Here is a 6000-nt window from a genome sequence, read left to right on the forward strand (position 1 = left end):
CTGATATTGGGAATTTGTAGTTTCTCTCCTTTTTTTTCTAAATCAGTCTAACTAAAAAAAAGAAAAGAATAAAAAAAAATCAGTCTGACTAGAGGCTTATCAGTTTTATTGATCTCTTCAAAGAAACAACTTTTGATTTCATTAATTTTCTCCATTATTTGTCTTTCTGTTTCATTGCTTTCTCCCTTGTCTTTATTATTTCCTTCCTACTACTTACTTTGGTAACTTCTTTTTTAGTTTCTTAAGATGGAAGCTGATCGCTGATTTTGAAACTTTATTGTTTTTTAATGTATGCATTCAATGTTATAAACTTCCTTCTAGGCACTGCTTTAATTGCTTCCCACAAATAGTGATATATTGTGTCTTTATTTTCATTCAGTTCAAATATTTTTTAATTTCCCTTGTGATTTGACTCATGGTTGTTTAGAAGTGTGTTGTTTGTTTCCAAATATTTGAATATTATAGTAATTTTCAATGTTTTTTTTATTTCTAATTTAATATTGTTGCGGGCAGAAAACATACCCTATATTGTTTCAATATTTTAAAAGTTATTTAGACTTGCTTCATGACCTAGAATATGGTCTACTGATGAATGTCCCATGTGCCCTTGGAAGGAATGTGTATGCTGCTGCTAATGGATATAGTAGCCTATATATTTCAGCAAGGTCAAGTTGTTTGATGGTGTTCATGTTTTCTATATTCTCATTGATTTCTTTCTACTTGTTTAGCCAGTTATTGAGAGAGCAATGTTAAAATCTCCAACTAAGATTATGCTCTTGTCTAATTCTCATTTCAGTTCTGTGAAGTTTGCTATGTAATTAGATGCATAAACATTTATGATTGTTATAGCTTCCTGAAAACTTGATCCTTTTATCATTACAAAATGTCCCTGTTTATCATTGGCAATGTTCCTTGTTCTGAAGTCTACTTTTTTTATGATAAATAGCTACTTGAGCTTTCTTAAGTGATTAATATTTACATGGCATATCTTTTTCCATTTTTTTTACTTTTAATCTGTGTGGGCATACTATTGTGTGTCTTTCTAGAGAATATATGGTTGAGTCTGACTTTTTTGTTAGTTTGACAAAGTTTGCTTTTTAACTGGTATGTTTAGACTATTTAAATTTGATGTAATTATCTGTATGGTCGGGTTTAAATTTACCATATCAATATTTTTTCTGTTTACCTTACCTGTTCATTCCCTCTCTTTCTCTGCTTTCTTTTGAATTGAACATTTTGTTTTTGTATTTTGGGGTGTTTTTTTTGTTTTTGTTTTTGTTTCTTTTGGTTGCTGTCTGTTTTCTTTGTTTTGTTTTAGGATAGATTTTTCTCCCCTGTTGGCTTATTAGTTTTATTTCTTGTTTCTCTTTTTAATTGTTGCTCTGGGGTTTGCAATATGCATCTTTAACTTGCTATAGTCTACTTTGAATATTAATATATCACTTCCTGTATAATGTAAGAATCTTGCAACACCCCCCTAACTTTATGCCATTGTTTTCATACATTTTACTTCTACACATGTTACCTAAATCACAATACGTTGCTATTTAATTTTTTAAAACACTCATGTATTTTTTTTAAATAATGAGAAGTTTTACAATTTCCAGCATTCTCTTTATTTCTTTGTAGATCTGAGTTTTCACAGGTGTTGTGTTCCTTCAGCCTGAAGAATACTTCCTGTAGTCAATTCTCTGTTTGTTGTTTGCCTGGGAAAAAAACAGTCTAGATCGACAGGTGGGGTTTTTTTTTTTCCCTTTCAGCATTGTTTCTGATGGAGAATCAGTGTTTTTTATCTTAATTTTTTATATGTAATGTTTACTTTTTAAAAACTATTTTTAGGGGTGCCTGGGTGGCTCAGTCGTTAAGCATCTGCCTTCGGCTCAGGTCATGATCCCGGGGTCCTGGGATCAAGCCCCGTGTCAGGCTCCCTGCTCCGCGGGGAAGCCTGCTTCTCCCTCTCCCACTTCCCCTGCTTGTGTTCCCTCTCTCGCTGTGTCTCTCTCTGTCAAATAAATAAATAAAATCTTTAAAAAAAAAATAAAATAAAAACTATTTTTAACATTTTCTTTTTATTGCTAGCTGTGATGTGTTTTGGTGTGGTTTACTTCTTTTATTTATTTATTTTTTTTTTGCTTGTGCTAGGTAGAACTTGTCATATCTGTATATTTATATTCTTCATCAAATTTGGAAGATATTTGGCCTTCATTTCTTCAAATTTTTTTTGCACTCTCCTTCCCCTTCTGGAAATGTGATTATATATTTGCTTTATCTCTTGATATTGTCCCACGGAGCATTGAAGTTCTGATCTTTTCAGTCATTTTTCTCTATGCTTCAGTTTATATAGTTTCTACTGCTACATCTTCAAGTTCACTGACATTTTCTTCTGCAGGGTTTCATATGCTCCTAAAATTATCCAGTGAACATTTCATTACAGCTATTGTATTTTTCAGTTCTCAAAGCTCCATTTGGTTCCTTTATAGGGATTTGGTCTCTTCTCATTATGTTTTCCTTTACATTCTTTAACATATTTATAATACTCAATTTAAAATCTTTGTATGCTAATTGCATATGCTATTTCTGAGCCTAATTTTTTTGGACTAACTTTTCCCCTGGTTATACATCGCATTTTCCTGATTCTTTGAAGGCCTTTAATTTTTTATTGGTTGATGGATATTATAAAAGTTACCTTGTTGAGTGTCCACATTTTATTATCTTTCTTTAATGAGAAACTTGTTTTGGCAGGCAGGGATTTTACTCATAGATCAGCCTGATCATTTTATGGCTTTTAAAAAAACTTTGTTAAGTGGAGTCTAGAGTAGTTTTAATTCTGAGACTATTTTAATTCTGCCATTAAGGTGTGATCCTTTTGGAGGTGAATTCACTTGCCTAAGGGCATGCTGAGCAAAGGCTAAAGCTCAGGTGTGCCTTGACAAGAGCCTGTGCTCCTAACTAATATGATGTCCCGAAATAAAGCTACTGAAGGGCTCAGTTAATGGCATTGGCAGTGATTCCTACTGGAGATCAGAGGGGCCATCAGTTTGAGCTGGGATGGTCAAAGACCTTTCTAGGCAGGAGGTACTTGAGCTGGCCCTAGAGGGTAGCTAGAATTCACACAGGCAGAGAAGACAGTAGAGAGTTTTCTAGGCAGCAAAAATTCCAGAGGCACGGCTGTAGAAATGGCAATGCTCAAGGCAGGACTGTTCCTGTGACAGTGAATTATCCAGCTGGGCTGGATAGAGTAGAGTAGAAATAAGGCAAAACAGCAGTAATGAGGGCCAATTCTGTCACTCCTCAGTGATGAAAATTGGGGCACGGACAGCTTTGGGAAGCTTTATACTACTTTAAGATCCACCTGGATCCACATGGTGGCTCCACAAAGCTTTACTGGGCAAATTTGAGCAATGCAGAACCACCCAGCCTATTAACTGAACTGGAGCGACATTCAAGGGCTAATGAGAAACACATAATGTACCATTTCTAGTCCAGCTTTTTGTAAAGTAATAAATTGCTTTGAAAATACAGTATTTATGCAAATGTGGTATTACTATCAGTTACCACATTTGCATAGCCATCTGCTACATTTTCAGAGCTAAGCTCAGAAATCTTTCCACTCCAAGACTCTAGATAAGGTCTTGCAATACCTATCAGGTTATGTGCCACCTACAGGCTTTGGGGATGACCAGGAATCCATCCTATGACCACTGAATTAAAACCATCTGGACAGGGCGCCTGGGTGGCTCAGTCGTTAAGCGTCTGCCTTAGGCTCAGGTCATGATCCCAGGGTCCTGGGATCGAGTCCCACATCGGGCTCCCTGCTCTGCGGGAAGCCTGCTCCTCCCTCTCCTGCTCCCCCTGCTTGTGTTCCTGCTCTCGCTGTGTCTCTCTCTGTCAAAAAAATAAATAAAATCTTAAAAAAATAAAAAAAAATAAAACCATCTGGACAAAATGATTATTAATAGATTTTCAATTAATTAATGGAATCTTGGGCTTAGACTTTGTACACCATTTCTACCCAGCCATATGCTAAATATGCACTATCATAGCCTGGGAACTTCCTCTGGCTGTCATATACTTAGAGCCTAGCAAGGTGCAAACAGAGATTCACTCACTTATTAATTAACTCAATCAACCAACAACAAACATTTATTATCTAGTATGTGTCAGACACACCTCTAGGAGCTGGAGACATAGATATGAACAAGACAGACAAAAATCCCTGTCTTCATAGATCTTACATTCTAGTGGAGGAAATAGAAACAAATTGGTCTAAAATATGTCAGATAGTGATGGTGAATGAAAAAAGATAAAGCAGGACAGAGTGTGACTGGAGTGGTACTCCAGATAAGACTAGGCATGGAAAGCTTTTCTGATGAAATGACATTTAAGCAGGCCTGAAGGAAGTCAGAGAATGAACCATGCATGTGTCTGGGGGAGAGAGCTCCAGGGAGAGGGAACAGTAAGTGAAAAGTATCTGAAGGAGAAGCTTGCCTGGCACATTCAAAAAAGAGCAGGAAGACAATGTGTTTGGAACATAGTGAACAAGGAAGAAAGTGGCAGGAGCTCCAGTTAGAGAACAGGCAGCCACCTAATGATATAGACTATGGTAAGTTGTCTTTTACTCAGAGTGAGAGAAAACACAAAGGGTTTGAGCAATGGAATAAAATGTTACATCAGAGGTTCAGATTTAACTTTTTGGAATAGGGTATTTTTTAAAGGTCCTCAAATGATTCTAATGTGTGTTATGGTTGAGAATCATTGCTTAGCAGGATCACTATGTCTTCATTTTGAGAACAGATTTTGGGCAGAGGGAGCAAGGGTGGAAGCAGGAACACCAGTTAGGAAGCTGTTACAATAATCCAGGCAAAAGTTGATGATGGCTTGGATTGGGGTGATTTGAGAACAGAGAATCATGAGTGGCTTTGAGTGTCCCTGCCAACATCTTGGCTGCTCTGTCCCTTCAGCCTTTCTTTCTCTATAGCTACACCAACTGACCCCACCCCCATGCAGACTCAGAGAATCATTTCCACCCAGTATGTGGGACTTTGGGAGTCTTGGTTAAACATTTCAGGGACCTCAGAATAAAATCAATCTCTAATACAATGACAAAATTCTAGAAAATGAGCTTCTTTCTTATGGCTTCGCCTCCCAATCTACATTAAACTAAAGTTCTGTGATCAAACACTTGGTCTGCCTGGTATCTGGTTACCCAGTTTCTTCAGCTCTAGCTCCATCCTTACCCAACCTTCTTCCCAAGTCCAATTTTAATAATGGGTACTATTTATTGAGAGCTCGCTCAGGGCTATGCACTGTCCTAAGTACCTTATAGTAAAAATTCAATCCTCACCACACACCTAGGAGGTGAGTGCTGTAATTATACCTATTCAGCAGATAATATAACTGGGAAGCAGAGAGTTAAGTAACTTGCTCAAAGCCGCATTCTAAGTGTGAAGGCCAGTATTTAACGTAGGTCTGTATGACTCCAAAGATTATGTGCTTCTAATCATTTAACCATCTGCCATTCTAGAACCCAGCTTTCAGGTGAGACCTGAAACCTGTTGACAAACACCTTGACCTTACTGCCTCCCTAGATCTCTGCCTCCTGTCTGTCCTTCCACATGGGCACTTTTCCTTTGCTTCCACTGCCCTGAACTCCAAGCTTGTTTGATGTGTTCAGACTTTACTGCTCCAGCCTCAAAGAAGTGGCTGTATCTGGTTTCTAGGTTGCCCTTCGAGGTGGAGTAACTCTCACTACATCTCCAGGAAGTTTGTCTTCTTCCAGAACAGTGAGGTTTAGTGTGTATCAGCTGGACATCTTCATTCCTTGTAGTGACATCTCCTCTTGCCCCTCTGGGGAGTTCAGTTTGCTCTTACTCTGGGAAGCCAGCAAATTCTTTTGGAAGGGACAGTGCCTCTTCCTCTTACTAGTGTTCTAATTTGCACCCTGGAGAATGTGAACTTCTAAAGGCCTTGGTAAAACCAAAACTCTGTCAGCACCTGAAA

This window comes from Neomonachus schauinslandi, chromosome X (genome assembly GCF_002201575.2).
Source record: "Neomonachus schauinslandi chromosome X, ASM220157v2, whole genome shotgun sequence".
In the NCBI taxonomy this organism is placed as follows: Eukaryota; Metazoa; Chordata; class Mammalia; order Carnivora; family Phocidae; genus Neomonachus; species Neomonachus schauinslandi.